The sequence below is a fragment of the Macadamia integrifolia genome, unplaced genomic scaffold (assembly GCF_013358625.1).
Source record: "Macadamia integrifolia cultivar HAES 741 unplaced genomic scaffold, SCU_Mint_v3 scaffold458, whole genome shotgun sequence".
NCBI classification, from domain to species: domain Eukaryota; kingdom Viridiplantae; phylum Streptophyta; class Magnoliopsida; order Proteales; family Proteaceae; genus Macadamia; species Macadamia integrifolia.
In genome coordinates this window covers 15,719-38,880 of record NW_024870457.1, presented here as the reverse complement: position 1 = coordinate 38,880, position 23,162 = coordinate 15,719, and the positions used below count along the sequence as shown (strand labels likewise).

The 23,162-nt window shown below is 43.8% G+C and overlaps 1 protein-coding gene across 1 annotated transcript in view; it reads right to left on the bottom strand.

Annotated features, from left to right (window-relative positions):
* Positions 1 to 23,162, bottom strand: part of LOC122068787 — a 42,703-nt gene that overhangs the window by 6,367 nt on the left and 13,174 nt on the right. The window lies entirely within an intron of this gene.

Sequence of the window (23,162 nt, the reverse complement as noted above, 5' to 3'; positions counted from 1 at the left end):
TCGAAAGCACAGCCACCCATTGCCGAAGGGGGAGAGATGACCCTAAGTGTTCATGTATCATGTGCCAATCTAACTGGAGGGGGTTCGTACCTTTCAATCCCAGAAGTTAAGTGACCTGACTCCTCACACATAAATGCTGACACATACCAAAGTTACCGAAGGACCACAAGCATGGCCGAGGGCAACCACCCGGGTAAGACCAACTATTGGACAGTAAGCTGTCTTGACCACTGTTAGTTAAAATGGGAACAAAAAAAAAATAGAAATGTACTGTATGGGTTTTAAACAAATAAAAACAATGAACGGTACAGTCAAAAAAATAGCGAATGGCAAACGGACAAAAACGAACGGTACGAGTATTAAACGTGTAGTTTTCAAAAAAATGAAACCAAAAAAAAAATAGTATACTCATGCAATTTGAGCGATTATTACCTGTATGCATGCATCTAATGTTCCAAAAGCTCTGGGAGTCCCAAGATAAAATATCCCAATGGGCTACAAGAAAATGAGATGTTGCTAGCTTTGGCTTCTCCTTACTCAATGGGCTATAAGAAGATGAGATTTTTTTTTCTATAGATAGTATGGAAGTTAAAAACCAAAAACCAAGTACCATATTGTCTTCACTCTTCACTTTTACTAATAGGTTTTTTTTTTAAATTAATTACTTTTTTTAATAAAATTCCTATTTTACCCTTAAAAAATGGATACGCGTTTAAAACGGCCGTTTAAAACGTGTTTAAAATGGCTGTTTAAAATGTGTTTAAAATGGATTCTTTTGTCGTTCCCTTTTTTTCCATATTGTATAATAGCATATGGGAAAACGTGTTTTAAATGAAAAAAAAAATGCAATGGTTTTTTAAACGCGTTTAAAATGCATTTTAACTAACAATGGTCTTGACCACCGGAAATATGCCACCTGAAGCACTGGGCCTAAATCCGGTGGGTTGTTTCTGGTGAGCCATATAGGTTGCTGTCAACGTTTCGATGCCCTTGGGTCCCACCACTCACATTGTAGACAGTCTCGGATGATCCCAAATCATCCTCCACACAGTCCCCATAACGTGAGACATTTCGGACCTAAGTGGTCGGGTTCTCAAGCTCTGAAAGGTGTATTAGTCCGACCGATCTGAATAGGATACAACCAAACAGACCCTAAGGTCCAACTTAACACATAAGAAGGAAATGAGGATTTCATTTCCTCATTTCATTTGTGCTCAATGTAGGAGAGGAGAGAAAGAGGAGAGGAAGGAAGAAGAAGAATGAGGAAGTCTTACCTTGGTGCCGGCTGCCACCTAGTAGCCAGAATTGTTGCCTGAGGTAAGTGTACTCACTTTCATCACTCTCTCTCTCTCTCTTCATTTTGACCTAGATTAAGCTAGATTTGGATGGAATATTAGTGTACAAACCATGTTAAGGTCGGGGAATGCATATTCTACCCTCCCGGTGCTGTTGCTGAGCTCAAACCAAGCCCGGTGAGCTCCGACAACAAGTAGTGCCAAATGACTAACTAGGGTTTTGATCATTCGATCAACATATCTCCCAAATAGATCAGTGGAATTGGGATTTTATTGGCTTATAATGATACTAGAAACATTCCCTACAAACTCCACAGTCAAATCCCGACGATCGGGCCCCAACCAGAAAGCCCAAATTCTAGTGGACAGTTCTATACTGCCACTGGATCCACTGGGCCTGCTTTTGGTGGGTTACTTCTGGTGAATCACAGAGCTCAATGAGCTCTTTGTCACCACCATAGAAAACAACACTGATATTTTTTATGGAAATACCCTATTTTCGGTGGGTGTTTTCGATGACATCACTGTCACTGGGAAACTATGTCTGTACCCTTTGGGGGTGACCTAAGTGGGCCTCTCCCGACCTTTCTGACATGTATTGATGTATTATTGCCTTGTGTCTAGGACAATGACATGCACGAGCCCCGAGATCGAAACTGAGCTAATTGATCAGTGGCCTTATCTGAACCCTAAAACAAATAGAGATCAACAAGTTGAGGGGTGGTTGCTTATTTTTGGATTTTTTTTATTATTGTAGAATTGTTCACATGTGTAAGATTGTACGGGATTATTTTAATTGTTCAAGTATAAAGATGACATGTCATATGTTACATTTTACAATGATGATATGAATTGTTAAGGATATTTATGACAGGATCCAGTGTGGCTGAGGTGGTCCCGGTGCTATGGTCGCCGTGTGTTTGGTTGTATGTATGAGATGGAATCTGGTGTGGCCGAGGTGGTACCGGTGTCGTGATTGTCATATTTTTGTTGTGTTCTTGTATTGATTATGTGCATTAGAGTTAGTTGTAGTCATGGATTGCACTTTGTGGCCGATGTGTTATCGGTATCATGTGCTCCGGGACTACATTTGGAAATGGATACGCTTTGTGGTCGATGATTGGTACCGGTATAGCAAAGTCCATACTCAACTATGATATGCATGCTAGATTAGGTAAACGGTCCGGGTTTCACTTTGTGGCTGATGTGTTATTAGTATCGTGTACCCGGGATTGCATTTGGAGATGGATTACACTTTGTGGCCGATGTATTACGAGTATCGTGTAATTCATACTAAATGTATAATTATGAAGGCATGTAGTATATATGTGGTTAGGTATCACTCCCTATGCTACGAACCCTTGCAAACAGGGGTAAAGTGTTGGATAACCCATTTTAGTATGTTCGATGTGCCTTTTCAGAATGCCACACCTGCGGTACGATGTGATTATTACCAGAGGTAGGAACCTGTCTGGCGTGGCCGATGTGTTACCGATGCCGTGACTGCCAAGAGGGGGTTATCAGGGGTTTTTTGGGTGACTCATGGACATATACGGGGACCGGCAGGCTTCAATTCATGGCCAAGGTTTATATCCCTGCATAGTCAATGGCGGTTCCGAGATGAGGGATACAGCCTAATGTGCCATAGTAGCATTTACCAAACTTAGTTGTATTGTTAGGTGGATAATAAAATAAATGAATTGCATCACGAGCATCATGGACTATGTGTCTAATTTCTACAATCATGCATCATAAATTATTACTGCGGTTGTTTTGCTTGTATGTGCTTGAACCCCACCCCTCACTGAGCGAGTTGGAAAGCTCATCCCACGTATACACACTTTTTAGATAATGATGCAAGTACAGTCATGCCCATGGCTAGTGATTTTCTATCTTCCGAACATGAGTACAGAGTAAAGGACTGGTGGATGCCAGATGTAGAGGAGTACAACCAGGACTATGCTTGTGAGTTTTGTGCATACGCGGCATTATGAGGTGTTCGGCGTATATTTGATTATTTTAATATAGGTCTATGGATAGTTAGTTTTTAAACTTGATATGTGTAAGTCTTGAAGGATTGTAAACATAATAACTCAGTTATGAATATTATTCTACCATTAGAGATTTTCTCTATTTTAATTATGATCCGCTATTATACTCTGATTCCACTGCTTTTGGAAGGTTTGTGATGTGAGATTGTGAAATGTTAAGGTACTACTATCAGAGATCCTGGTAGTTTCGTAAGACAGGTACGTGTCTTACTCACACTACCGGTATTCCTAATGGTAACTTGGGTCTACTGGAAGTGGGGTGTGACAAATGAAATGAATGAGCTAATGGCTCTATTTATTGTAACTTAAGTTAGCTAAGGAATGTTTGAGAAATAAATGAGTTTTCACCCATTACTGGGTTAATTCCCTAACTGGCACTAGCGGGCCAACCTCAGGGTGACCGAACACATTAATCCAATCTTTGATAGGTTGTAACAACTAATGGAGGTGGTTTGAGGTTCACGGGTGCGAGCGCCCGGGCCCCCCAACCAAATAACTCACTTCTGGCCAATACCCTCACCGAAGGGTGTTCACCAGATGATGGTGATCCATGGGTGTCCATCAACCAGTGTTGGTTGTTTGTGTCCACATTGGGTGGGACAAGGCAACTGGCCATGTGGAGGGTTCCTTGGGTATGTGTAGGTATATGGGTCATACCTTGGTGCTTTTTATTATTGGAGTTTGAGTAATTCCCCTCAATGGTAGAGGACTTACACTAACTTCCTTGGAGGCTTGAAAACTTTTCTAGTTCTTAAAGCATGAGAAGCATATGCATTGGTATCATCCCTCCCTTATCGACAAAAGACTGATGCTACCCAATAATCATTATTATTGGCCTCCCGTGGTTCACCTGCAATTAGTTACACAATGTGGATTCAGAGATCGGGTATAACAATACATAATACCCACAACACCCTTTCCAGTGAGCGTTCTTCGTCTTTGAGTTGGGCGCATGCTGTGGATTGATGGGGGTTGAATCTCTCTCTACATCTAGATAGAGAGAAGTTGAAAGGGAGGGTGGAGGTAGGGCAGGGAGAGGAAGGGACATCTATGCAGGGATACAATTGTGGGCACTTTGTACCATTATTGACTTCGAAGAGCTTTGGTTTGCCTTGTAAACGAGATGCAAGTGATTTGATATCGGGGTTGCACTATTCTTTCATCCAAAAAGCAGAGAAAGAGAGAGATGTGACTTTTGGATTCGAAGAAGAAAGAAAAGGCTAGGGGATAGAAGGACGTGTATTTCGGAGTTTGGGAGGTTGTTCACACGAGAGAGAGAAAGAAAGAGAGAGAGATTTGTAATCTTGAAAATTTTTCCAAAAAATGAGAAGTACTTGTTAGGGACATGCCCACACTCCTATAGTTGGTTTTGATGATTACAAACATATGAAGGCATTTCACAATTTGCCTTCAAGATTTTTTTTATAGAGACTTCGTATAAAAATCAAATTTGATGAATGAAAGGATGGAATGAAGATTGAAGTCATCAAATGAGATGAATTTACTAAGTTGGTAATAAGACGAAGAATTGTAAACTGATTAGTATGACAGAAATCTGACAACTGATTAGTATGACAGAAATCTGTCATAATAGAGGCCGAGTCTGTGGTAGGTTGTGAGGGTAGCAACCGGAGATGGATTGTCACACCCCATTCACACAGAATAGGACTGGTGATCGGGTTAACTCCAGTTAACCCAACCCTGCCAGGATCATCTGATACAGTACCCAACCACAGTATACACACATCTAAGATAAACGTTCAAAAGTTCAGCGAAAGACTTAATTTACCTGTAAATACCCCCAATATACTTGATACCTAAATTATAGTATATAGATAAATACATGTGGGCCCGCAGGCATGATATTTACACAAAAAGAATAACAATTCACGTATCAAGTACTCAAAAAGGGGTCACCAAGAGAATCAAAAAGTAAAACCCTATATGGTGTCAATACTGCGGTCCCGAAGCACAACCCACGCACGTACAATCCGTACCATGCTCATACACCTCAGGGACCCACCAATCCTCATCGAAAAACTCAACTGTGGGGCCCGACCCTTGATATTCAGGCTGGTGACCTGCAAAATCATCTAAAAGAGGTGCGCATGTGGGATGAGCTCACTAGCTCAGTAAGTGAAAAGAAGGACCACACAACAATCCACACAACAATCACATCCGTATGCACCATATGCTATGCAATTCATTTTAAATTTCATCCACCTAAACAACATTACTAAGTCTTTGGTTTAGTGCTACTACAACCACAGTGCGCGTATGCTCCGGGTACGAGCCGCGAACTCAATCCCGCGATACGCCCATAAGGCTGTCAGAGAAGGCCCACCATGAGTACTCGAAAAAGTAAAGTATGCCGACTATCGGCTCTCAATATAAAAGTAAATGGCAGAAAGTAAAGGTGCTGACTTCAACAATTTAAAAGCAGTACGATTGGCCCTCTTGAATATACCACTGAGGTTGTCGACTGTCCTAATAACCAACCGGGCGTATGTCTAACCGCCACAGTGACCTGACACCCGCGACCACTGCTTCCCCCCAAGTGATAACCCAACACCTCAACCCCTGTTGGGAAGGGTCGTAGAATGGGAAGATGATAATCCTAAACCGCATGCTCCTATATGACATAGTACGATTATATAGTACCACTACATCCCATTCCACGGGCCACCAATGCACTCGTTTCCAAGCCGACTACGGCATCTAGTCTAATAATGCATCATACGCAGTGATCCCATCATTCATCACATAAGCACATCAATCATTTAGCATTGAGAAAGTAAAACACAACACACATGTCATAATCATATGAGGATGACTAAGCTACACATAATTTGCATGATGACATGGCTAGTCTAGATACAATTGAATGATGTCAAACAAGCCTTAAAATAAAATCAAACGTCCTCTCCCCACTTACTTGTCGTGTACAAAGACTCACGCACGATACGGATGAGATCCGGCACGAGAAACGTAAATTTTGGTGAACCTATCATAAGTGAATGGGGTTAGCATTTCACCACTTTGGGGTCAAAACTAACAAGATTCGATGGTTAAATCATATTTAGAATCATAAAATAAGGTTGCACGTCCGTTTTGGGCCCATTCAGACACAAAAATCAAATTGGGGGCCTCTCGGGTGGGTCGGACAGCCCACCTGTCATGGCCCACCGGTCTTCTCAGGTGGGCGGGTCGGCCCACCGGTCCTAGCCGAGGGCCTACCTTCTCAGGCGGGCTGTGCGGCCCACTAGTCCCAGCCCACCTAAGAGGGCGAAAAATTACCCTCTTCCTTGAAACTTTCTCCAACCTTTGGGAAATCAAATGGGGCTTTTTCAATCACATTTTTCACACTTCCAAGGTCTTATAAGATGATTCTAACCTAGATCTAAGTTAGATTTAAGGATTGAAAAGCCATCTTACCTTCTTTGCTCAAGAACTCTTTCAAAATCCCAAAATCACTTCTTAGCTCAATAAATCACCAATGCTTCTCCAATCTTGTAAACACTTCTTCAAATCCTTCAAAATCAACACATAGACCATCTATTAAACCTTAGATTCATCATCTCAAGGGGGATTTACAAGATCTCAAGAAAATCTACCCAAATCAAGGGTTTTACTTGGGTTTGGTGAAAGTTTAAGAAGCATAGCCTTTGCTCACCTCCAATCATAGCTCTCGCATTGGGGATCACTCTTCTAGCGTCAGAATGGGAAGATCAAACCTTGGCACCGTTTAAATCCATTTCTTCTTCCTCTTCCTTCCCCTTTCTTTTTCTCCGTTCTCTTTTCTTCCTCCTTTTCTCTCTCCTCTTTACTCTTCTCACCAACTCTTTAGTGTAATAATGAGAAAATGAAAAACACAATAAATGCTATTTATACTTTTTAAAACACCTAGTAACCACATGGGTGGGTCACTCAGGTGGGCGGATGCACCCGCCTGTGACCGCCCACCTAAGAGCCGAAAATTTGCCAACAAGTGGGATTTTGATGGAATTCGACTCTCGGCGTGTATCTCATTCTCAGCACACGGTATATTCTACGTATGCACTTTAGGATACGGCTACCTACCAGCATTACCCGTACATGGCCTTATGATACTTGCATGTGCACGGCTTGGGTACACCGGTCTCCTCTGGCACTGACACGGACTTGTCTGGCCAACCTGTGTTCAAAGTCACCCTTGCCATCATGGTCCATAAGGAACCCGCCTTAACCCACTATGGCTTGGGTCCTGCATGTTTAAACCGGGTCATCCTTGTAATTAGACCGGTTTTAAAAAGTAGGGTATCACATTTACCCCCCCCTTTTTGAAAATTTCATCCTCGAAATTGGCATACCTGGTTGTTCGAAAAGATGAGCATACTTGGCTTGGATTTCATCCTCTTTCTCCCAAGACGCTTCTTCAAGTGAGTGATTAGCCCATCGTACCTTCACGAAGGAAATGGAGCGGTTGCGAAGGGTTTTCACTTTTCGGTCCAAGATTTCAGCTGGCTGCTCTGTATAAGTCATATCAGCTTCTAGATATTCTGGTTCCACGAGTAATACATGCGATGGATCATGAACGTATTGCTTCAGCATGGATACATGGAATACATTATGAACATTCCCGAGAGAAGGTGGCAGAGCAAGCATGTAGACTACTGAGCCAACCTGACTTAAAATCTCAAATGGGCCAATGTATCTCGAGCTCAACTTACCCTTTCTATGGAATCTTTGCAACCCTTTAGTAGGCGAAATCTTGAGAAACACCTTTTCTCCTGCTTGAAACTCAATGTCTTTCCTGCCGCTGTCTGCATAGCTCTTTTAACGTGACTGAGCTGCCTTAATCCTTTCTCGAATAACATCGACCTTGTCACAAGTCATTTGTATCATTTCGGGTCCTAACATTCGGCGTTCGCCTACCTCATTCCAATACAGAGGAGTTCTACACTTCCTACCATATAATGCCTCATATGGAGCCATCCCAATTGTAGCTTGGTAACTGTTGTTATAGGCAAACTCCATAAGGGGTATATATTCTTCCCAACTACCACACATTTCCATTGCACATGCCCTGAGCATGTCTTCTAATATTTGTATGGTTCGCTTCGACTAACCGTCAGTCTGTGGGTGGAAAGCAGTATTCAAATTCAATTGTGATCCCAAAGCATGCTGAAAGCTTTTCCAAAATTTGAAAGTGAACCTTGGGCCCCTATCTGACACAATGCTCACTGGCACTCCATGCAAGCGTACTATGTTATCCATATAAAGTTGTGCTAACTTGGCCATAGAGAACTTGGTCTTGATGGGAATGAAATGAGCAGTCTTAGTAAGCCGATCAACTATCACCCATATCGCATCCATTCCCATAGGTGTGCATGGTAGTCCGGTGATAAAGTCCATTGTAATCCTATCCCATTTCCAGTCTGGTACTGGGAGTGGCTGAAGAGTACCATAAGGTCGATGCCTCTCAGCTTTTACTTTTTGGCATGTAAGACAAGTCGCCACATATAGGGCTATCGTGATTCTCATGCTTGGCCACCAGTAATTTTGTTTAAGGTCTTTATACATCTTTGTACTTCCTGGGTGGAGTGAGTACTCAGAGCTGTGTGCTTCCCGCACTATCTTATCTTGTATATCCAAATCATCGGGCACACATAACCTACCTCGAAATAGTAATGCCCCATCGCTGGCTAAAACAAAATCAGGGTTGTTCATTGTTTGATCTTGAATCTTAACTCTGATCCGCTGTAATTCAGGATCAAAAGGTTGTTTCATTATCACCTCTTGCCTAATAGACAGATGCACCTGTAGAGCCGGCCAGTGATACAGTCAACCATTTAAGGTTTTCTAGTTGATGTTCAAGCTCTAAGGTTGCTCCTTCATATAGGAGGGTTTCATCCATTAGCGTCGCTTCTTGCACGAGTGGTGGGGTGACTACTAAGTGTGAGAGTGATACAGTCTGTGCCTTCCAACTCAACGCATCTGCCACTACATTAGCCTTGCCAGGATGATACTGAATGTCGCAGTCATAATCCTTCATGAGCTCAAGCCATCTCCTCTGCCTCATGTTCAAATCTTTCTGGGTGAAAAAGTACTTAAGGCTTTTATGATCACGGTATATCTCGCACTTCTCCCCATACAAATAATGTCGCCAAATCTTTAAGGCAAAAATGACTACGGCTAGTTCCAAGTCATGAGTGGGGTAGTTCTTCTCATATTCCTTTAGTTGTCGGGATGCATACGCTATCACCTTACCGCGTTGCATGAGAACACAACCCAATCCAACCTTGGAAGCGTCAGTGTAGACTGTCATTCCACCTGTGCCTTTAGGGATGGTCAATACAAGGGCCGACACCAACCTCTTCTTCAATTCCTGAAAACCCTTCTCACATTCCTCTACCCATTCAAATTTCACACCCTTTTTGGTTAACTTGGTCATTGGTGCTGAGATCCGAGCAAAATTCTCAATGGAGCGCCGGTAGTATCCAGCCAAACCCAAGAAACTTCTAATTTCAGTAACGTTCTTAGGGATTTCCCACTCTACTACTGCTTTCACCTTATCAGGATCCACCTCGATTCTGGCCTCAGACACTACGTGTCCCAGGAATCCAACTTGCTCGAGCCAAAATTCACATTTACTGTATTTGGTAAACAATTGTTGTTCTCTCAGCCTCTGTAACACCATCCTCAGGTGTTGAGTGTGCTCCTCTTCTGTCTTAGAGTAGATCAAGATGTTATCAATAAAAATAATTACCCATTTATCGAGGACATCGTGAAATACTCGATTTATTAAATCCATGAATGTTGCCGGTGCATTGGTTAATTCAAAAGATAACACTAAAAACTCATAGTGACCATACTGAGTCCTGAATGTTGTCTTGGGTATGTCGCCGCTCTTTATCTTGAGCTGATAATAGCCTGATCTAAGGTCTATCTTTGAAAATACCCTTGCACCTTGTAGTTGGTCAAACAAATCATCAATGTGTGGCAATGGTACCGGTTTTTAATGGTTAGCTTATTCAATTCCCGGTAATCGATGCACATACGCAAGCTGATGTTCTTCTTCTTGAAAAACAATACTGAGGCACCCCACTGTGAAACACTTGGGCGAATAAACCCCTTCTCCAATAATTCTTGCAACTGCATCTGTAACTGCTTCAATTCGGCTGGTGCCATCCTGTATGGAGCTTTAAACACTGGAGCTGCTCCAGGAATCAAGTCTATGGCAAATTCTAACTCTCTATCAGGCGGTAGATGCATCAGATCATCTGGAAAGACGTCGGGAAATTCTTTAACCACCTTTACCTCTTCTAGAGGTGCAACCTTTGCATCAACATCAAGTACTGATGCTAAGTAACCCTGACATCCACTTTCCAACAACTTTACCGCTTGAAGAGTGGAGACGAGGACCCTTCTCGCCCGTTTCATTTTATCTACTCGGTATACCAATTCTTTTCCTTCATCATCTGTCACCCTAATTAATTTTTCAGCACACATCACATTAGCTCGATGGGCTGACAACCAATCCATGCCTAGTATAACGTCAAAATTTTGCATGTTGAACTTAATGAGTTGTGCATCCAATTTCTTCCCACTGATTTCCACTGGGCATGGCCCATACACCTCCTTCAACTGTGTAACTTTACCAGTAGGCATACTAACAATCATTCCATAATCTAGGGTCCTGGGTGACATACCTAGTTTCTCAGCAAATCTCTTAGATATAAATGAATGTGTAGCTCCTGAATCAAACAAGACATAGGCTGGTATGCCTGATACAGGTAGAACACCTAGTGCAACAATGCATATAAGTACAGCAGGTCATCAATATTTAACATAAAGAAAATCTTAAATTAAAATGTACCTGCTACCACTTCCGTGCTGGCCTCAGCTTCCTCAGCTGATAGGGCATACATTCTTCCCTGCGGTTGATTCCCCCGAGTCAAGGGAGGTCGATACGTAGAGGATTGACTGGAGGGTAAGGCTGGTCTAACCCGACAGTCTTTAGCATAGTGCCCATAGGAATGGCAATTAAAGCAATAGATTTGTGACGCCAAAACTGGGGCGGGGCCCCTCTGCACTTGTCCGGCTGTAGGCAGAGGGCGGGGCGGCCTTGGGATTGTAGGTACCGTACTAGTGTTTGGGCGGAAAGATGTAGAGCCCAAACCACTAGCTGGTCGAGGAGGGTAGCCAGATGGCCTATAGGGCTGTCTATATGTAGGCCCAGAACTATACGACCCACGGTATGCCTTGGATGAGTTGCCCATGTCCGGAAATGGATTTGTCCTCTTCCACTATCCAGGTGTGAGGGATTGTTCTCCCTTCTGCTTATCTTCCATGGTCTTAGCCTTTTGCACAATCTGGCCATAATCTGTCAAATCTAAGACCTCAAGCACTGACCCAATGGATGCCTTTAATCCCTTCAGAAATCTTGCAGCTTTTCTTCAGCTGACCTCATATGCCTAGGGGTAAAATGGAACAAGCTTTCAAACTGCTGCTGATACTCAAGGATAGTCTTACTCCCTTGAGTTAAGGCCATAAATTCCGTTTCTTTACGATCTCTGAAACTATGAGGGTAGTGGTTGGCCAAAAACAACTCCTTGAACTGTTCCCAGGTGGGTTCCGGATGTGCGGCCAACAATATAGGCTTAGAGGCTTGCCACCAAGAGTTGGCTTCATTCTTGAGTTGCAGCCCCGCACAAATAAGTTTTTGTGCCTCAGTGCACTCAATCACCTCAAATATCTTTTCCAGCTCTTGGATCCACTGGTCTGGCTCTAGAGGATCACTTCCCACCTTAGAGAATACAGGTGGCAAATTCCTCTTGAAAGATTCCACTACCCTTGACATATTATTCGTCAATGGGTAATTGGGTGCATATACCGGATAGTATGGATATGGAGGGGGCACCATATATGGAGGGATGCTGAATGGTGGAATTGGAGGTGTACCTCCGACTTGTGGCCTTGTACCAAACCCTACAAGTGGGTCCTATGGAGTAAGTATCCGGGGAGGTTGACCGGTTTGAGAAAGGTCTAATTGTTGCTGTATAGCAGCCACAAATGCCTGCTGCTGCTGAAGCATTTGTTGCTGGAAGACTTGTTGTGACTGCTGGATTATGGTTGCAACGTCACCGGGAGTGATGACCAGTGGAGGATCCGAAAGTGTAGTCACAGGTGGGTCCCTTTGTGCCACACCCTGATCAAAGGTTTCTGGAGGTTGTGGGAGTGGGGTTTGCCCCACAGAGCGGGATCTTCTAGGATTTGGTGGTCGACCGACCGGGCGAGGACCACGCGAGGTACCTCGTGCATTGCTACCGGATCTAGTACATACCATCGTGTCCTTGCACCTGGAACATACCATGCACAACATTGGTTAAGCACCTCAGAATTTATATCGGCACCAAATCATATGCCAATGCACGGGATATTATAGTGTATGATGTTTTGCAACTAGCCATAGCTTAATCCCAAAAATACGGGGCTAGTGCTTCAACAAGTAGGACGATGGTCCCACTCGTCTATATGGTGCTAGCCACACACCCTTTTTTTTTTCCAACCGGTAGGCTGCCCACCGGTGGGCAGCTCGGGTCGGACCGAGGCGGAACACGAACAGGGCTTTTAAGCCCCTGTTCTTCTTTTTTTCTCCCATTCCTTCCCCCTTCTCTCACTCAGGCGATTTTTGAGAGTTCCTTGATGCTTTCACTTGCGATCTCACTCACGATTCCGCAGATTTTGGGAAGATCCAACTCCTCCACTCTCAAGTAAGTCTCTTCTCCATTCCTCTTCTTGGAACATGTACTTTGGAGGTTGAATCCATGTGTAGTCCCCAAATCTTGATTTTTTTCATGTTTCTTTCCATAGAACAATCATTCCATGAGAATGTGATGTTTTCTTTGTGATCCATTCATAGTTTTAGGCTTTTACTTCTCAATTTATGAGAGAAATCCCAAACCATGCCCTAATTTTCTCCACTTTGGGGTTTTCTTCTATCTCTACCCTTTTTCTCCCCAACAACAATTCAAACGAAATTCCTTATGCTTGAATTGCACTTATAACGTTGGAGAGATCATGGAAATTTGTGTATGCTTGAAGTCCCATCTCTTTCCATGAAAATCCATCTCTTTTCCATGAAAAACCCATCTCTTTTGTGTTGGGTTCCTTGAAAAATTTATGGGTTTCTATAATTCTCTTCCCATCATTTCATATTTGTGGACAACTTAAATCTATTTCATTTCTTGCACCTCAATGTCATAATAGAAGATTTCTTTGCATACTTTAGATTGTATAATGATGGCATTTTATTCATAGACATGTAAGCTTCAAGCTTTACTCTATTGTGAGACTTTTCATTTTCTTCGATTGAACTTGCACATTGAGATTTGGGGTTTTTCCATCATTCCTCACTTGCCATGCTTATATGCCTTTGTTACATTTCTATTTGCAACGTGCTAGTGGATATCATGTTTTGGGGGCTTCCTCCTATTCATTTCTCCATGATTTATCCACTCCTCTTTCTATCATAATCCACGTTATGTATTTAGGTGCATTTACATGCACTTGCTCACCCATCTATTTGTTTCCTTTGTTATGCAACATCCTTACTTATCATTATTTCCTCTCTTTTCTTACTAGGATGTCTTCTCGCAAGGGCAAGGAACCCGCATCCTCTTCCACTCGACGTAGGGCTGTAACTTCCAAGTGGAAGAGTGCAGGGACTAGTTCCCCAACCCCCCGCACAAGGCGACAAGGACCTGCCCCTATCGACCCTTCAGACTACGATGAGGGACTCTTTTGAAGTTCAGAGGCGGCAACCAACTGGAAAGCCTTTCTAAAGAGGTCTGTGATGATGGAGAATACCGTGGTAATCAGTGATTTCCACAAGGTTCAACTTCATGAGAGATTCACCGCAATGGGTTGGCAGTCTATCCTCAACATAGATCGTCCGTGCTATGAGCAACTGGTTTGAAGATTCTACTGCAATTTAGAGGTCTCTTACCAGTATGGGGAGTATTCAATAACTAGCATGGTGAAGGGGGTGGACATTCACTTGACTGTGGACACCCTTGCTAGCATTTTGGACATTTCGTCAGTTGGGCATCATTTCTACAGTCCCCCAAGGAGTAAGCCCATGGGCCCATCCTTAAGTTTGGAGACGCAGGACCATATTTACGAGACCATCTGTGGCAACAAGGAGCGTTCGGATTCCGAGACGACATTTTACCCAGAGGTTCATGTATTTTCTCGTTTGGTTCAGTTCAATTTGCTCCCTAGAGGAGGTCACCGAAACCAGGTAGGCTTCATGGCAGCCTATATAGCCTTCTGCATCTATAAGGCCTTGGAGGGAGGTGCTGAGCACTTATGCTTGTCTTACATCATCCTTAAGACTATGGAGCATCATACCTCACACCCCGAGGACGGAGGGTTCCCATATGGTAGGATCCTCACCAAGATCTTTGAGTTCTTTGGGGTGGATCTGAGTGGTGAGGAGGGAAGTTTGACAGGGGAAACCTACTGAGGATGGGTCTCCAATCTCTCATGGATGTACCTCAGAGAGCAGGAACTCAAAGAGGCAGGGACAGGAGGAATGCCCATAGGGAGGATGTTCCCATGGAGGAGGAGACTAGTGAGGAGGATGAGGATTATGTTCCTCAGTTCGAGGAGGAGGATTTTCTGGACGAGGATATCCTCGAGGAGGAGCCTCTTGATTCGAGAGGTGCTGATCCTGGCTTCGCGAGGGCTGCAGGCCCACAGCACAGAGCCCCACCACCTGAGAGTGGTGCATTTGATTTTGAGAGCATGATGACTGCTATGAGGGCCTTGAAAGAAGGGCAAGATCAGCTGCTAAGAAGACTAGATGAGAGTGCTTCTAGAGAGGAAAACATCTTAGAAAGGCAGGCTACCTTAGAGAGTTCCTTCCTAATATTGGGCGAGGACTTGGATACAATGGCCAATGCCATTTCAGCGGATTTTTCCCGACTTCGGAGGGATGTATAGCTGGTGAACTCAAGGTTTGATTACTATGACCGTCGGCTCAATGTTAGATCGAGACCTAGGAGGGACGGAGTAGTAGAGTTAGACGATAACGAAGGTCTCTGAGGACTTAGCTCGCCCATCTACCTCACCTTCTCACTTGTCTCTATGTTATTGATATTATTATATTTTTTTCTTTGTACTTTCTCTGTAATTGGACTTACTTGTGGGGTGTTATGTTTTATTGGTGACTTGTGGATAGTTTTGCAAGCTTGATAACTTATCGGAGTTTAGTTGTAGCATCATTGGTTGGCCTTTATCAATTATGCTTATTGGAATATGTATATGTTGTCTATCAGGTGCTTGTATGTGAAAAATTTTTGAAAATCTTATTTTAGCGCCGTTATGCTGTCGAAATTTCGTTAAATTCGTACTCGATGAGTTATGACATCAAATAACTAATCTTTTATTTATTCCAAGTAAACTTTCTCTCATGCACACCACAAATGCAATAACTAAATGCAACCAAATTTCTTTTTTTTGGCTTTTAACTCTTTAAAGTTTTTACATTTACCCAATCCCATTTTCTATTATAGATTCTATGGGGTCTATATGGTATGCTGTGAGTGAATAGCGCATCACGCTCTGATACCACCGTTGTCACACCCCGTTCACACAGAACCTGACCGGTGACCGGGTTAACTCCGGTTAACCCAACCCTACTAGGATCATCTGATACAGTACCCAACCACAGCATACACACATCTAAGATAAACGTTCAAAAGTTCAGCGGAAGACTTAATTTACCTGTAAATACCCCCAATATATTTGATACCCAAATTTTAGTATATAGATAAATACATGTGGGCCCGCAGGTATGATATTTACATAAAAAGAATAACAATTCACATATCAAGTACTCAAAAAGGGGTCACCAAAAGAATCAAAAAGTAAAACCCTGTACGGCGTCAAAACTACCGTCCTGAAGCACAGCCCACGCACGTGCAATCCGTACCATGCTCATACACCTCAAGGACCCACCAATCCTCATCAAGAAACTCAACTGTGGGGCCCGACCCTTGATCTTCAGGCTGATGACCTGTAAAATCATCTAAAAGAGCTGCGCACGTGGGATGAGCTCACTAGCTCAGTAAGTGAAAAGAAGGACCACACAACAATCACATCCATATGCACTATATGCTATGCAATTCATTTTAAATCTCATCCACCTAAACAACATTACTAAGTCTTTGGTTTGGTGCTACTACAACCACAGTGCGCATATGCTCTGGGTACAAGCCGCGAACTCCATCCCGCGATACGCCCATAGGACTGTTGGAGAAGGCCCGCCATGAGTACTCAAAAAAGTAAAGCATACCGACTACCGGCTCTCAACATAAAAGTAAATGACAGAAAGTAAAGGTGCTGACTCTAGCAATTTAAAAGCAGTACGATTGGCCCTCTTGAATATACCACTGAGGTTACCGACTGTCCTAATGACCAGCCGGGCGTATGTCTAGCCGCCACAGTGACCCGACACCCGTGACCACTACTTCCCCTCAAGTGTTAACCCAACACCTCAACCCCTATTGGGAAGGGTCGTAGCATAGGAAGATGATAATCCTAAACCGCATGCTCCTATATGACATAGTACGATTGTATAGTGCCACCACGTTCCATTCCACGGGTCACCAATGCACTCGTTTCCAAGCCGACTATGGCATCTAGTCTAAAAATGCACCATGCACAGTGATCCCATCATTCATCACATAAGCACATCAATCATTTAGCATTGAGAAAGTAAAACACAACACACATGTCATAATCATATGAGGATGACTAAGCTACACATAATTTGCATGATGACATGGCTAGTCTAGATACAATTGAATGATGTCAAACAAGCCTTAAAATAAAATCAAACGTCCTCTCCCCACTTACTTGTCGTGTACAAAGACTCACGCCCGGTACGGGTGAGATCCGACGTGAGAAACGTAAATTTTGGTGAACCTATCATAAGTGAATGGGATTAGCATTTCACCACTTTGGGGTCAAAACTAACAAGATTTGATGGTTAAATCATGTTTAGAATCATAAAAGAAGGTTTCACGTCTGTTTTGGGCCCATTCGGACATAAAAATCACGTTGGGGGCCTCTCGGGTGGGTCGGACAGCCCACCTGTCATGGCCCACCGGTATTCTCAGGTGGACGGGTCGGCCCACCGGTTGGCCCACTAGTCCTAGCCAAGGGCCTACCTTCTCAGGTGGGCTATGTGGCCCACCGGTTCCAGCCCACCTGAGAGGGCGGAAAATTGCCCTCTTCCTTGAAACTTTCTCCAACCTTTAGGAAATCAAATGGGGTTTTTCAATCACATTTTTCACACTTCCAAGGTCTTATAAGATGATTCTAACCTAGATCTAAGTTAGATTTAAGGATTGAAAAACCATCTTACCTTCTTTGCTCAAGAACTCTTTCAAAACCCCAAAATCACTTCTTAGCTCAAGAAATCACCAATGCTTCTCCAATCTTGTAAACACTTCTTCAAATCCTTCAAAATCAACACATTGACCATATATTAAACCTTAGATTCATCATCTCAAGGTGGATTTACAAGACCTCAAGGAACTCTACCCAAATCAAGGGTTTTACTTGGGTTTGGTGAAAGTCTAAGAACCATAGCCTTTGCTCACCTCCAATCGTAGCTCTCGCATTGGGGATCACTCTTCCGACGTCAGAATGGGAAGATCAAACCTTGGCGCCGCTTAAATCCTTTCCTTTCTCCTCTTCCTTCTCCTTTCTTCTTCTCCGTTCTCTTTTCTCTCTTCTTTTCTCTCTCCTCTTTACTCTTCTCACCAAACTCCTTAATGTAATAAATGAGAAAATGAAAAACACAATAATGCTATTTATACTTTTTAAAACAACTAGTAACCACATGGGTGGGTCACTCAGGTGGGTGGATGCGCCCGCCTCTGACCACCCACCTGCGGGTCAAAAATTGGACAACAAATGGGATTTTGATGGAATTCGACTCTCGGCATGTATCTCACTCTCGGAACGTATCTCACTCTCGGTACAAAGTATATTATATGTATGCGCTTTAGGATACGGCTACATACCAGCGTTATCTGTACATGGCCTTATGATACGTGCATGTGCACGGCTTGGGTACACCCGTCTCCTCTGGCACTGACTCAGACTTGTCTGACCAACCTGTGTTCAAAGTCACCCTTGCCATCATGGTCCATAAGGAACCCGCCTTAACCCTCTCTGGTTCGGGTCCTGCATAGTTAAACCGGGTCAACAGTGTAATTAGACCGGGTTTTAAAAGTAGGGTATCACATTTACCCCCCCTTTTTGAAAATTTCGTCCTTGAAATTGGCGTATCTGGTTGTTCGAAAAGATGAGGATACTTGGCTTGGATTTCATCCTCTTTCTCCCAAGATGGTTCTTCAAGTGAATGATTTGCCCATCGTACCTTCACGAAGGAAATGGAGCGGTTGCGAAGGTTTTTCACTTTTCGGTCCAAGATTTCAGCTGGCTGCTCTGTATAGGTCATATCAGCTTCTAGATATTCTGGTTCCACGGGTAATATATGCGATGGATCATGAACGTATCGCTTCAGTACGGATACATGGAATACGTTATGAATATTCCCGAGAGAAGGTGGCAGAGCAAGCATGTAGGCTACTGAGCCAACCCGAGCTAAGATCTCAAATGGGTCAATGTATCTCGGGCTCAACTTACCCTTTCTATGGAATCTTTGCAACCCTTTTGTAGGAGAAATCCTGAGGAACACCTTTTCTCCTGCTTGAAACTCAATGTCTTTCCTGCGGTTGTCTGCATAGCTCTTTTGATGTGACTGAGCTGCCTTAATTCTTTCTCGAATAACATCGACCTTATCACAAGTCATCTGTATCATTTCGGGTCCTCATCTGTATCATTTCGGGTCCTAACATTCAGCGTTCGCCTACCTCATTCCAATACAGAGGGGTTCTACACTTCCTACCATATAATGCCTCATATGGAGCCATCCCAATTGTAGCTTGGTAACTGTTGTTATAGGAAAACTCCATAAGGGGTATATATTCTTCCCAACTACTACACATTTCCATTGCACATGCCCTGAGCATGTCTTCTAATATCTGTATGGTTCGCTCCGACTGACCATCAGTCTGTGGGTGGAAAGCAGTACTCATATTTAATTGTGTTCCCAGGGCATACTGGAAGCTTTTCCAAAATCTGGAAGTGAACCTTGGATCCCTATCTGACACAATGCTCACTAGCACTCCATATAAGCGCACTATGTTATCCATATAAAGTTGTGCTAACTTGGCTATAGAGAACTTGGTCTTGATGGGAATGAAATGAGCAGTCTTAGTAAGCCGATCAACTATCACCCATATCGCATCCATCCCCTTAGGTGTGCATGGTAGTCCGGTGACAAAGTCCATTGTAATCCTATCCCACTCCAGTCTGGTACTGGGAGTGGTTGAAGAGTATCATAAGGTCGATGCCTCTCAACTTTTACTTTCTGGCATGTAAGACAAGTCGCCACATACAGGGCTATTATGATTCTCATGCTTGGCCACCAGTAATTTTGTTTAAGGTCTTTATACATCTTTGTACTTCCTGGGTGGAGTGAGTACTCGGAGCTGTGTGCTTCCTGCACTATCTTGTCTTGTATATCCAAATCATCGGGCACACACAATCTACCTCGAAACAACAATGCCCCATCGCTGGCTAAAACAAAATCAGGGTCGTTCATTGTTTGATCTTGAATCTTAACTCTGATCCGCTGCAATTTAGGATCCAAAGGTTGTTTCATTATCACCTCTTGCCTAATAGACGGATGCACCTGTAGAGCCGCCAGGGATACAGTCAACCATTTAAGGTTTTCTAGTTGATGTTCAAGCTCTAAGGTTGCTCCTTCATATAAAAGGGTTTCATCCATTAGCGTTGCCTCCTGTACGAGTGGTGGGCTGACTGCTAGGTATGAAAGTGACACAGTCTGTGCCTTCCGACTCAACGCATCTGCCACTACATTTGTCACACCCCGTTCTCACAGAACCGGGCCAGTGACCGGGTTAACACCGGTTAACCCAAACCTGCCAGGATCATTAGATACTGTATTCCACCACAGCATACACACAACTAATATAAGCTCATCAGATCAGCGGAAGACTAAGTTTTACCTATGAATAATCCCATAATACTTGATACCCGAATTGTGATACAATAATTATATACATGTGGGCCCGAAGGCATGATATTTACACAATAAAAGTATAATTCATATATCAAGTATGTAAAGGAAATCATCAAAATAATCAGAGTACACAGCTCGGCTCGGCAACAAAGGCTAGAGCTCAGCTCGGCATCAAGGGTTGAGCCCAGCTTGGCATCACATAGTAGAGCTCAGCTCGGCCTCCGAAGTGGAGCTCAGCACAGCCTCAGAACTGCGATCTCGTAGCACAACTCTCGCACGAGCAGTCAATGCCGTGCTCTAACTCCTCAGGGGCCCACCAGTCCTTTTCAGGAAACTTGACTATGGGACCCACCCCGTGCTCCTCAGATGTATGACCTGCAAAATCATCTAAAAAGGGGGTACCCGTGGGATGAGCTCACTAGCTCAGTAAGTGGTAAGATGGACCACACAGCAGTCCACACATCAAAACACAATCATATGCACTACATGCCATGCTATACATTTTAAATCACATCCACCTAAGCAACATTACTAAGTCTTCGGTTTTAGTGCTACTACAGCCACAGTGCGCATATACTCCGGGTACGAGCCACGAACTCCATCCCGCGATACGCCCATAGGGCTATCGGAGAAGGCCCACCGTGAGTACTCGAAAAAGTAAAGACAATGCCATCCACCGGCTCTCAACAGAAAAGTAAATTACTGAAATTAAAGGTGCTAACTCCAGCAATTTAAAAGCAGTACGATTGGCCCTCTTGAATGTACCACCGGGGTTGCCGACTGTGCTATTGACCCGCCGGGCGTTATGTCTAACCGCCACAGTGACCAGACAATCGTGACCACTGCTTCCCCCCAAATGGTAACCCAACACCACAACCCCTGTTGGGAAGGATCGTAGCACGGGATGGTGAAAATCCTAATACCGCATGCTCCTATATGACAATAGTACGATTGCATAGTGCCTCCGTGTCCCATTCCACGGGCCACCAATGCACTCGTTTCCAAGACGACTACGGCATCTAGTCTATTAATGCATCATGCACCATGATGTCCACATTCAACATATAAACATCTCATTCAATTGGCATTTAGAAAGTAAACATAGCACACATGCATAACAATGTGAGGAATGACTAATCTACAAAGCATATTCATGATGGCATGACTAGACTAGATATAATTAAATGAATGCCACACAATACCTTGAATAAGGCCAAACGTCCTCTCCCCACTTACCTGTAGCGTACAAAGATTCCCGTTCGGTACGGGTGAGATCCGGTGCGAAACGGGAAGGATTTGGTGAACCTAACATAATTGAGCAGGGTTAGTACTTCACCATTTGAAATCAAAATTAACGAGATTCGATGACAAAATCATGTTTAGAACGTTAAAAGAAGGTCGCACGTCCGATTTGGGTCTAATCGGACGTAAGAATCACCTTCCGGGCCACACAGGTGGGTCAGACAGGTGGGCTGTCTGGTCCACCGGTCCTACCCACCGGTTTAGACCGGTGGGTAGGGGCCCATCGGTTGGCCCACCGGTCTGGCCCGCCGGTTGGGCCAGGGGGCCCTGCTAAGACCGGAGGGCAGGGTGGCCCCTGCCCTCTCAGGTGGGTGCCCACAGGCGGGTAGGGGCCCACCGGTTCCACCCACCGGTCTTGGCGGGAAAAACACTGTTTCTTCCCAACTTCCTCCATTATTTGGGGATTCAAATGGGGCTTTTCCCAACCCATTCTTCACACCTTCAAGGTCTTATAGGATGGTTCTAACCTAGATCTAGGTTAGATTCAAGGGATGGGAAACCATCTTACCTTCTTTGCTCAAGAACGACTTCAAACCCTCTAAATCACTTCAAACCCACAATGCTTCTTCCACCTTGTCAATACCTCTTCAAATCCTTCAAGATCAACACATAAATCATCTATTAAACCTTAGATTCATCATTTCAAAGGGGATTTACAAGATCTCAAAAAACCCTAGTCGAATAAAGCATTTAAGCTTGGGTATGGTGAATGTTTAAGGAACCCGACTTTGCTTACCTCCAAATGTAGATCTAGAGTTGAAGATCACTCTTCCGGGGTCGGAATGGGAAGATCAAGCTTCGGCGTCGCTGAAATCCCTCTTTTCTTCCTCTTCCTTCTCTTCCTTTCTTCTTCCCTTTCTTTTCTCTCTCCTCTTTACTATCCTCACCAACGTACGGGTGTCATAAATGAAAAGAAAAGAAAATCATAAATGCTATATATATACTTCCTAAATAACTGAATAGTGCACATGGATGGGTCACTCAGGTGGGTGGGTGCACCCACCTGTCCGCCCACCTGAGGGCCAAAACTTGGGATTTTGACAGAGTTCGGGCCTGGCGCGAACCCCACCCTAGCGTACGATGTAGTATACATATATACCTTAAAATACGGCTATAATACCTGCTTTATCCGTACATGGCCTTATGGTAGGTGCATGTACACGGCTTGGGCACTCCCGTCTCTTCTGGCACTGGCTCGGACTTGTCGGGTCAGTCGGTGTTTAAGGTCACCCTTGCCATCATAGCCCATAAGGAACCCGCTCTAACTCCCTCTGGTTCGGTCCCTGCATGGTTAAACCGGGTCAACTGTGTAATCAGACCGGGTTTAAGAAGTAGGGTATTACA